The sequence below is a fragment of the Notechis scutatus genome, chromosome 4 (assembly GCF_049901735.1).
Source record: "Notechis scutatus isolate UNSWTSFEM ecotype Mainland chromosome 4, rNotScu1.2, whole genome shotgun sequence".
NCBI lineage: Eukaryota > Metazoa > Chordata > Lepidosauria > Squamata > Elapidae > Notechis > Notechis scutatus.
Window position 1 is genome coordinate 118,462,643 of NC_142012.1, and position 12,975 is coordinate 118,475,617.

Here is a 12,975-nt window from a genome sequence, read left to right on the forward strand (position 1 = left end):
TTTAAAATTTTGATAGTAACAAACTGTCAATTTGGTCTTATTAAAGACTTCACAAATATGCCCAATGCTGTCAGAATCTCAGAGGTCAGTGACAAATGCTATCAATACTAATACATTCCAATTTAACATTTAGCTTTATTAAGTTATAACCTTTGATAATGGTTCAAATATTTTAAGTTATCATTATTTAAAACTTGACTGAGATTACTACTCCTATTTTCAGTCCTCCACCCAAATTTTGCAACTTTTTAAAAATCAAGATTATTCCTTAGTATCAATTGTTCATGCGTGTTAAATTCAAATATTAATTTCCTTTTAATGCGCTTTAGTGTATCAACTTGTGTTCAGTGCCAAAATAATAAAGGTTGCTATTGTAAATTATAGTAGTAAATTCCTACTATATTTGGGACTAAAAACTTGCCAGCATTTTAAGGATACCAAGTAATAACTCTTCAGTTGAACTCATAATGGTGAATTATGTCTTTTTTGTTTTAATACATTACTGAAATTAACACATATGATATTCTTTACAATTAAGTTAGGAAAATTAAACCTAACTTTGTCTCTTGAAAGCCATAGGTTATTTCCATTAAAAATGATAGCTTATCAATGTATTTTTAAAAAATGGCACCATCCTTAATTTTGGGGTCAAAATATATATTAATTTTGATACAATGTTCATTTACATCATAAACTGTTTATTTTTCACCACAAACCTATGGTTATTTTTGTCCATCTCTTAATGTTCCTTTAATTTCGGTTAATACAGCTTAATTAGCAGGATGTTTTCTAGGAATTGTATCATGTATTTTGGACACTAAATATCCTGGTAATTATCTGTATCCTTAGATACGTTTTTTCCAATGGACATAATATTAGACTTATTTCAGGAAACTGTATACCCATTGAAACTGTACAGTCTAAATGAATTTAGAGAATCTTTTCTGAGAATTATTTAAGTGGTCTCTTATATAGATAGTAACAATGTCCATGCATTCCTAGGATAGTATCAGAATTCCAGCATCAAATGAAATAATAAAACAAGTGAAAAATAATTCAAATACATGCTTGATGTGTTCCATGCTGCATTTTAATTCCAGGAGAAATACTCCCTTTCCAAATTATACAAACAGAGGGATTGTAATAACACATTTTAATCCAAGAAATAAAATTCTATAGGTTCTTTATCATTTTCACCAGAAACTTGATATCTACCATCTGCTTCTAATGATTTTTCTGCATCTAATGATGCCAAAACAGCTGTGTTATGTATGTCAGCATATAAAGCTAATATCTCCATTAAAAGTTTAATGGTGCCTGAGGCTTGAAACATTTTCATGAAAGCCAATTGTGAAGGATGAATTACTGATTTAGTACTTTGTGTAATGGTCTCAGCAGAGTGCCTGTTTAAATCTTAGCATCCCACATTGAGTGGTAACTGGTGCATTTAAAACAATATCCCATTAAAATCTTTGGCAGTTCATCCTGAAAAATAGAGTTAATTGTATACAGAATTTTCACCAGCCAACTTTCTTAAATAGTCATAATGGATCAGGGATTGTGAGTAAAGCATCACCCTAGGCAGTTATATTAACAATAACAATAATCCATCATAATCCATCATATATGGAGTACTGTAACAGTCCAGTCAACATATTCATTCACCAGTAAGTTTGATTCCAAACCAGGCAATGATATACACACAATAAGGAATCACTATAGCTATATCTACAATTCTTTTCTCGCTGGAAACAAACTGAACAACAAAGTTGGAGGGCAGATTTGCCAGGCATCATTGAGATCTGGGTAATGGAACTGAAGCGGGTAAAGAAAAAACTGAAATAGCATTGGCTGAAAATGAGTTACATTATGCCAACCCAATTCATAAAATGGGCCAATTGAAAAAAAAATATCTTTCATTCAGATTTGAGCTGCTCTACAGCTCTATTAAAATTTGAATTGCATCTATAAGAAAACAATGAAAAGGATAGAAGTATACCAGTTTACAAATTAATTGCAATTGATTACAAGGTATTAAAAAGAGAACACTAGTTTGTTCATGTTATCAGGATAATACTCTGATTGTTAAGGGGACAACAACAATGAACTCAAGAGTATTTAGGCTAAACTAACCTCTTTTTTGAGTGAAGAAGTGTACATTTACTTCCATTTCTCTATCAATGCCACCATATGTGGAAGCTTGCTTTAATATGGTCCAAAGCAATTAGAGTTTGTTTGGGAGACTGTTTTCGCATATGCTAAGCTTCTCAAGTTTGAAGAAGCATGGAATATAGTTCCAATGAAAATGCTAAATGCATTTAATGTAGAAACATTAGAACCAGCCTTTTCTTTGGAAAGTCTAGCAAACTGATATCTGCAGAGAACAAGTGGGGGTACTGATATAATGAATATGCAAATGATGTGGATTCTGTACCATATATCATGTGTCATGACATGGTACCATGATTGATGTTGTAAACCATATAAAACTGTGTTATTTGTATAATGACATGATACTTATAACATCACTATGTTATAATGATATTACATATTTAATACCATATTCATGCTATTAAAAGGCAGAAGCTTGATGATTTTATTATGGAAGTACAAAAAAAGGCAGACCATTTTATCTCTGTGATTTTTCCAGTCCTTTTTTCCCCAGTATAGGTTGCCCTAAATTAATATAATTTGAATTTATGCCCAAAAGACCTGAATAGCAAAATGTTAGTCAAGCTAGAATATAGAAAGTTACATTTAATTTTCACATATTTTCCTTTCATTTTAATATTAGTGAAATCACATATTCAGTTTATACATTATATTGACATTGCAGTTGTTTAGTAATAATACTATTGCAATTATTTCAACCTAGGACATTTTTTAATTTCTCACATATAATCAGCTCAAAACTGAAACCTGTTGAACATTTCATAGTTCTGTTTGCATGGCTCTCTTCTTAGACTCGTCTTAAGCAAAGAGTATTCTTAAGCATTCTTAAAAATGAATAAAAAGCATACCCATACTGTTAACTACATTTAGCATAACAATCATGTTAATAATAGGCTGCTGTTTCTACTTTAAAGATATTGTTCACTCTAGGAGCAACGTATCTGTTTGAATTCATTTTTTTCTTGGAAACCACAAGGTGTCCCTCTTCTACCAGTGACTGACTCACTGTTTTCTATCTATCTATATTCCATGAGAGTATTTTAAGATGTCAACTGCTGGCTACAAAAGAAGATCTCTCATTCCTTCTTTTTCCTCTTTTTCTGTGCCTACTTGTCTATAGGAATATTTATCCTAGCCCCATAAGTTCTCGGTGACTTGTTTCTTTTTCCAAACAACCTTCCATTTTGCACACATTCTTTGCACACATTCTTTGTGTCTTGGAAATAATTTCTCTTCTATCCGATAGTCTTGCTTTGTTTCTCTTGCTTTGTTTTGTCTCTTGTCTCCACTTCCTGCCAGATAGACAGTTACCTTCACATTCTGCAACCATCCTTCAATATTGTTCATTTACACTGAAGGGGAGATCAATTGGATTTTTTTTTTACAGCTCTCCCACCCATCACTTTGTAAATGAAGGAAGGGAGTGGAGCATTGGGTAACTTCTGCAGTGATCACTGCCAAACACAAGGAGGAGGGGATAACTATTGCAGAAATGCTGCTTACAATTGAGGGAAGGTGGAGTTGGTAGCTGCATAGAATGGGGCGTCTTAGAGACTGAGATGGGATAAACAATACACTATGAAAGACACCCAATTGGATTTGGTTATATTTTATACTTTGGTTATATTGGTTATATTCTATTTAAAATCAGAGAAAAAGAAATAAAGGATCATCAGATTATTCAGCTTGTGGTTTGATCTAGTTCGTAAGTTTTTGTTAATTTTTTTTTTCTAAAATAGCAATAGCAATAGCACTTAGACTTATATACTGCCCCATAGCGCTTCACAGAACTCTCTGGGTGGTTTACAATGTCAACATATTGTTCCCAACAATCTGGGTCCTCATTTTACCAACTTTGGAAGCATGGAAGGCTGAGTCAACCTTGAGCCTGGCAGATTCAAACTCTAGACTGTGGGCAGAGTTAGCTTGCAATACTATATTCTAATCTCTGTGCTATAAGGCAGTGGTGGTATGCTACTGGTTCGGCCCGGTTCTGCTGAGCTGGTAATGGTGATGAGCAGTGGAGATCGAATCGGTTCTCTCCATCGCACTGCTGTTGGGCCCACCCTCCCGCTCAGGCTCCCATATTCACCTTTATCTTCTGCTTTTGAAGTGCAGCTGCTTTACGCAGCACAGAAGAGTGCTGCGTGGCAGCTGCTGAAGCGACCGGGAGAGTGCAGACTTGCAGGAGGTGAGTTGGAATGCCTCTGCGCCTGCACAAACACCTCTGCGCATGTGCAAAGTGTGTCTTTGGCATGCTTCTGCATGCACGCAAAGTGTGCCCACCAAGTCACACCCACTGAACCAGTGGTAAAAGTTTTTGAATCCCACCACCACCACTGCTACAAGGGCTTTACTCTGCCACAGATGAAGCACAACTAGATCTCCTACAACTGTTCATTCTCAGCATCCAGATAGATCTAGATTGTTATCATCCCAATGTAAACGAAGTCTTAGCAACCCTAAGGCATTCACATAATCCCAGCTGCTGTAACTGCTTCCGTGGCAACCAGTCCTGCCTTTTTCTTTCACATCCTCTAGGTCTCTTCCAGCAATTGAAATCTAAGAAACTAGAGAAACTAAGGTGAGGGTCTATTCCAGCAAGAGTTCTTTTCTCTTGTTCTTTCTTGCTTTTTCTTAGCCTTTCTTTTCTGAGCTTTTTCTGAGCCTAGTAGGAATAGGATGATGAATCACCACTGTAGATAGGAGTTTTAGAAGAAAGAAAACTATGCCAATCAAAGTACTGAAGAGTCACCAAGCAAGCTGCAAGTTGTCGGCAAGAAGTACTATTATGGTCAAGAGGCATTTCCATCAAGATCTCTGTGGAATGTAAAAATTAGTATCAACCATGATCATCAGCCAACCAAATCACTTTGAAGATGAAGAATTGCCACAAGGAAGTCACACGTAGTCCATGACCAAGCAACATATGCCATAACCAAGAAGCAACTACATTGTACAGATGTTCTAACACCATCTTTTAAATATGGTACATTATATATTCATAAAGCTATTTTGCTATTTTGCATATGCTTCAAAGCACTAAGACACAAGGCCAAAACCAAGGATATACACAGTATAATTAGCTTATATATCTGTTTGTCAACTACAGATACATGGAACCATATATAAAGAGGACCACTTTATTGACATGACACAATCCACTTAATTTTTCATTCTTGCTTAATGAAATATTAATTGCATACCCATTCAGAATGGGGTTTTTTGGATTTGTTTTCATGCCTTGATTTAAGGGAAACTATAACATACAGTGATGTGTCTTATACAGAACAGCAATTCAGGATCTAAAACTGATATATAATGGATAAATTCACACATCACACTGAGACAGAAACAAATCATCAGAACTATAGCTGAAATGTGAACTAAGCTGTGAATTTAAAGAAATGTTCAAAATTATACTTTTGTATCATTCAGTAGACAAAGTAACTTACAAGATTTTACATGTAGAGATTTGATACATAAAATTTTGTCATACTTTGATATACATATCGGCATGTATCAGTGAGTAGGGAAAGATACAGAAGCAAATAATACCACACATTTTAGGAATGCAGAAGTATATTCAATTTTATGTTCAGATAGGACAGCCAGGATGAAAGCGATCTTCACTCTACAATTGTCACTCCTAAAGTTCCCTGTATAAAGGAAATACCTGTCTTATTTATTAAAAATATATTTAAAGTATCTTTATACTTACAGAAGGCATGGAGCAAAAAACCCTCCACAATCCAAGAATGCATGAATATAAAAAACAATAGTAAAATTTTAAAAAGAGAGAATCAAAATGTAGAGCTAGTATTGTCAAGATGAAATCCTAAGCAATCCATTTCCAGAATGAGCTCGAATAAGAATAACACTGTACAGTATAAGTGTCAGTGAATACAGTGTGTCATTTTTGAATACAGTGTCATTTTTCCATTGATAGAGTTGTACTGTATACTACGTGTTTACATTTTCTCTTGGACTCCTTTCTTTCTTAGCAGCAGGCTATCCAGAAGATGCTGTCAAGCCATTTTATAGACTATTCTCTCATTTTGAGGTGCCTCTCAAAATGTTTCAGGATTCAGGTGCATGAAATATTTGTGTTTTGTATTCATTGTGACTGCTGAACCCAGCTTTTCCCCACTAGGTGCATTTCCAGTTGTACTGGAACTGCAACTCCCATAATTATATCTGAAGAATAATTATATATCTGAGATTTGTGACAGTTGTAGTCCACTACATGTAGAGAAAACTTGGTGGTGGGGTATATCAAAACTGAACACTAGCCTGCACTATAAAGTCATATAAAAGGAAATTTTAAAATAATTCTCAATGTAACTTTTATTCAGAAGTTTAGGAGACATTTCATCTTGGAAGCGTTTCACCATAAACAATGAGTTTTAAAACAAGTGGGATTTGAGTTCAGTTCGGTTTATCTTTGCTTTTGATAGATCTTATCAAGTTAATTGTTTGCTGGTGTTTGTATAATAAGGCTTTTGCTAAATGAGCCTTCTGCAAAAGTCTTTTAATCAAAGATAGCACTAGAAGAGAATCAGACACAGTAATCATTCTTTTTTCTTTCATTTAAAGAATGAATAAAAATAAAAATCATTGTCCATTTCATTCCTTTGCTGTAAATTCAGTACTTTTTCTACAGCATTACATGCAATGCCCATCAAGTGTGTTTGAAAATCTGCTAGTTTGCTCAGCATGAGAGCTGTAATGAGACATTCCCACCAGCTATGAGACAAGCTCAGCCTCAATAAAATAAAATAAAATAAACAAAATAAAATAAAGTAATAAATAAAATAAAATAAATTATTGTTTTCATTTATAGAGTTCTAAGTCATTCCTTTGCATCTTTATCTCTTCAGTGCCTATGAGCAGTTTTACCTTCCTTATAAGAGCCTTTTCATGCCCCTGGAGTGACGGATGTAATGATTAGAAGTGAAACCCAAAGTCTGCAGTAAATAAATCCCAGACAGTTACATCAAAAAGATAACAATAGGGAAGAAACAAATTCAAACTCAGTCAAATGGACAATCTCAATCAAATAAGCATCACATTGATGGAATTACATCCCCATGCCTCTTTTGCTATTGATTACTTATTATAACATACATTAGTTGGTATATGGGTTCGTTTTAGGATTATTTTCATATTAATACCCATTTCCAAGCCAATGGAAAAAAATCTCATTTGCGGTAATGATCTTAAGAAAAGGGTTAGGCTATACCTATGAACTGTTTAATACTCTTTTAACTCATAAAATGGGAATATCTAAATGGCAACTTGCTTTGTCTGATTTACAAATCCAACCCCCAATAAATAGTGATAATGCAAACGAAGATAAGAATATAGTCTTTAGTAATTTAGTTTGTAGAAGACATTGTTTTCAAGCTGGTGAAATTTTCTCTTTTATTAATTGTTAAGCCTGAACATGTACTTTTCCTTTTTATTTCACCCCCATAGAACTGAATTGCATAGGAACATTGCTAGGAGAACATATTATGTAAAGTACTACCTCACTAGTAACTCTGGCAAATTACTAGAGATTACAAACTTTGATGGCAGTGACAAGAGGAAGTAATAAAATAGGGTCATACAGTCCTGCAAAGCTACAGTATTTTTGTTCAATTTTGGCTTGCAATAATGTATGAATTTTGACCAATAATGGTACACTCAGTAAACCATAGTTAATAAAGAATTATTTAAAATGATATGCAAACCCTAACACTTTCATTTGTTTGTGTCTAAAGAAAAGGTAGTACCAGACCAATACATTAATGAAAATGGCAAGAAACTTCTGTTAAAAATCCTTTTGCTGTCTCAGTTCTCAGGATTTCTTAGGAAAAGTGAAAAATAAAATAATAACTAATGGCGTTCATAGTATCATAATGCCGAATGGACCTTGTAGGTAATATAATCCAACTCATTTTCACTATGAATTATCTATTCCCTAATATATCCAACAGAAGATTAGAAGTATGAAAGTACTCGTTAGTTTCATTATTGAACTACTGTATTCTCACTGTGGAAATACTGTGTCTAATGTTCACTGAAATCTACTCATAATTAAACTGTAAGACATAACCTGCTATCTGGGGCAGCAGTGATTAAGTCTTTGCTCCTTTTATGCGATAGTATCAGATGTTAAGGTATTAGAATCATGGTATTATGACTGTTAATAGGTGTTAGAAACAGCTACTATGTTCAAACACAAAAGCAGATAACTTCTGCCTACCTTGGGATTGATATTCCAACCCATATGGAGGTTAGCAAATTGGGGAAAGTAGGAAAATGAAAGGAAAATCTTTTATTGGTGGAACTTTGCAATATATATTTTGGGGAGAAATGAGCTGGGTAGAAAAATGATATCACGTGGTTCTCAAATAACATAAGAGAATGGTTATTCAAAATCTGAATACTTTACATTTGGGTACATCATTCAGCTGGAAAATATAGAAAGTAAAGCAGAAATGCACAACATTAACTTTTTTCTTAAATTTTGAACTTACTATGTTTTTGCTACATAAGTAAGTTTTTTGGAACCTAATTCCTCCACATCCTTTTCAAAAGACATTTTGGATTTTGCGTCTACTTTTGGATATCTGGATGAAGAACTGGGTTGGAAGTAGGTTCTTTGATATGTTTATAATAAAATCATTGACTGGCATCATTATTAAACTATTATTATTATCCTTCTGAAAGAATGGATAATAGTCTCCTGTACATCTTTGCTGATTTTCAAGACTCTTGGGATATAACTAATTTATCCAGAATTATGATAATATTAGATTCATTTTCTAAGTGATAAATAATAGGGGAATTTTAGTACTGCTTCTCCAGCATAAGAATAAAAAAAAGTCACTATCTCATATACAGTTATCCAAGTTTTCATTTCCTTTAAAACTGGGTCATGTAAAACAAATTCTAAGTATGTGTGAAGAAAATCAAAATTCAGATCTTTCAATTTTAAATCTTTTTTTAAAGCAAACCTCTTCATGTTGAAATCTTTAAAAAGAACACATCCGCTCCCCATTAACGCTACCTCCTAGCTGCGATTTGAACTATTTCCATCATCTACAAAACATGTTAAAGCTTAATTTGGTGAGACAGCTTGGATTTCCCCTCAGTATTTTACTTCAACGGAGACTGCCATCTGTCAGAGGATCAGTTGCTATGACTCTTCAAGTATCTGCTTAAAAAAACAAAAGCCGTTGAGGCAAAAATAATCTAAATTCATCTTCATCCCCCATTCCCTCCACATTCTACATTAAAGCTTTATAACAAGATCTCTTTCATATTTGGCATGAATATGTATGCTTTCAGATTCAACTACGAGTAATGGAATTCATTTAGGGATGACTGAGGCTAAGATAATTTCACTGGAATAACCTCTAGGTCTGCCTAATCTTGATTGAGATTTGCTGATCAAAAGTGGAAACACACACACACACACAAACACAAACATATGTGCAACATATGATATGCGCATATGTTACATTTATTTCACTCAATAGAATAATATCTGAATTTTAAGCATATACAAAGGAAGCAGTTCATCTATGGGGGCATTGAGTGGGTATGCAATTAAGTTATATGGAAGTAGGTAAAACTTAATTAGCCATTCAGAGTAACTTAGACAGTGAAATGAGTGAGATACAAATTTGATAAATGAATAAAAAAGTGTTTTGTTGAGGTCAAAAACCAGTGAAATACGATATTCAGATTTTGCTCCACCTCTATGATTAAAATCATAGGAACAATCTGTTATAAAGGTCACAATTGACAATACAAAACAAAACTTTCCTCATCTCTCATGTTGGTAACTATATATAGCTCTTCTAGATCCATTGTACTGTCTGCACACCTGCCATCTATGAAACTCAGTAGTTCTTTGCTACTGGAGTAGTAATGATAGTTCAGTTTTGCTCTAAATAGTACACCAGGCACCAAGCAACTGTCTGATCCATTTTCAGTTGTTGAGCCTGACAAGTAAAAAAGACATTTGAAGATCTCACTACTTATGTCCAGGCTACATATTGTTACCTAAAATTAGTGGATGAGATTAATAATAATACAGGACCAGGCAGGGCTCAATGCCTCTGTACAAGAGTAAGAATACCAATGATTCGATAAAGAGGGCTGTGAAAATATTTACAGACCCCTCACACCCCAGACATAAACTGTTTCAACTCCTACCCTCAAAACGATGCTATAAGGCAGTGCACACCACAACAACTAGACACAAGAACAGTTTTTTATTGAACGCCATCACTCTGCTAAACAAATAATTCCCTCAACACTGTCCAACTATTTACAAAGTCTGCATTACTATTACTGTTAATCTTCTCATCACTTCTTATCGCCCATCCCGTCCCACTTGTGACTGTATGACTGCAACTTTGTCAGTTGTATCCTTACGATTTACATTGACTGTTTCCTAGTATGATTTGATTGCTTATTGTACCCTATGACTATTATTAAGTGTTGTACCTTATGATTCTTGACTCTTGACAAATGTATCTTTTCTTTCTGAAAGCATTTACACCAAGACAAATTCCTTGTGTGTCCAATCACACTTAGCCAATAAAGAATTCTATCTTTCTATCTATCATAAAAATTGTTGAATCGTTTTTTAAAAATATCTTCTTGGACCCCATTGTTTTGGACAATTATTTCTTAGTAGACAGCATTTCTCTTTTTTATGACAAAATATGGATCTCATAGTGACCTAAAATACTTGGATAACTCAGATTGCTTAGATCCATTTTAACTGGCTTTATCCTGCCACTTTAGTTACTTATAAAGTAATAAAGGCAAGATAAAAAACTAATAAATAAATAAACAAATTTCAAAACTGCCATGGTTATTGATTATCTTATTTGGGAGACATGGAGTGTGACCTTGATAATTTTCATGAATCTCTAGGAGCTTTTAAGGCACTCAACTAATCTTGCTCTCTCTTCTCTCTCTCCTGTCACACAATCAAAACAGACTGTAGACATAGCTCATAATAAAAACAAAATGTAATAATACAAATATGTCAAATTCCAAAAGCCTTCCAGATAAGCTATATTTGAAACTTTTCCCATATGGCTGATAATGTTGGACACAAACTGTTGTAGGAGAACTAGTATCACAGAAAAAAATATTATTCTGTGAACTAATACCAACGCTTAGACTAAGCTAAATATAATAACTATTAAAAGTAAACATGAAGTATTCTGCTATGATTTATTGTATTTTGCAATAACCTTGCATTATTTAAAGTTTAGTAGATATTTTACATTTCTACCCATCATGTACTTGGCACTGAAAAGGATCTAAGTTGGAAGACAATGCAATTTCATGATTGCTCACAGTTGTGATAATCACTATTGAAAAACCTTGACTATAATTTCATTTGGTGGTATCACCTCCATTTTGTTTTATTGCAAAATAGAATAAAGGGAAAAAGAATGAAAAGCATGCTTTATTTCAGAAAGAGGCTTTTGTTTTTTCTTTATATTTGTTTCTACTTTTATTTTTCAAAACACCAAAAGCTGAAATTTATTACCATGTCATAAGATATGCGATTCATACAAGTCCAGACTCTTGTTATCTTTTTCAGCCTGAGGTAAATATGTCATGTCAGTTGTTCACCACAGTTAGAATATATTACTTTGTAAGATGCCATAAACCATATAAATGCTAAGACCAACAGACAGAAGTGAAGCTAGAATTTTAAACTCTTAATTGAACAGTTTTATGCTATTTTTGTATTAGCAAGTGTTACTTCAGAAGGCAAACTAATATTTTTCTTCTTCCTTTCATTCTATATCTACTTTTATATACCTGGTATCTTAGATCTTAAAAGAAAAAACAACAACCATTTTTTTAATTAAAAAATTAGAAGAAAAGGATATTCTTCCCTTTGCATTTTATAATTGTACACGCTAAAACATTTAAAACCGCTTTCAATTAGACTACCACAAAGATTATCAGAATAAAATTGGATCTGCTTATCTCTGCTTTAAATTAAATGTATTCATTATTTTATAAAACAATTTTACTTTAGGAAATGATCCTAAAAGTTTTCTAATCAAATAAGTATCCAATACACCCAGTAGCCAAAGTGCTGACAAGCTGCTGCAATAAATTAGGTACTCTGGATGGCAGATTGAGAAACGCTGATGGATGGTTGACTCTAATTTGTCACATTCAATCCATTCCACAAGGCTCCTTCTTCTATGTAGGATCAGAACTAAGTAATAGTCAATGTTATGGCATTCTATTTCCTAAGCTAACTACCATTAATATTTCCTTATCAAACTACCATTAATAACTTTTTTTTGTTATACAAATATATCACTTGATTTCTGTGTAGACTGGATAGGTAGCTGACCAACTGCATAGAAAGATATTTTGATACACCCAGATGAAGCTTTAGTGAATATGTGGTAATGGTTAATTGACACATGGAAAAATCTCATTTGAGATTGACACAGAAATCCAATCAATTTTTTCCCCTAAGCATTTTCTTAGACTTTTGTAAATTTGTCTCCAATATTAAAAAGGAAGTGGTAGTGAGTGGGGTTTTATGAGTTTTACATTGTGGATTGTACATTAAGTCACTGTACATAAGTTGTGTAGCCATGTAAATTTGTTCAGCAAATAAATCAGTAAAACAAACCATGGATTCTAAAAACAACTCATTCTGCCTTGACAATTAACACAAATTTGGTGATTTAAGTAAGAAATTATGAAGAAGACCATCAATTTCATGGCAGGGCTTTGTTATTTTGGCTCTTT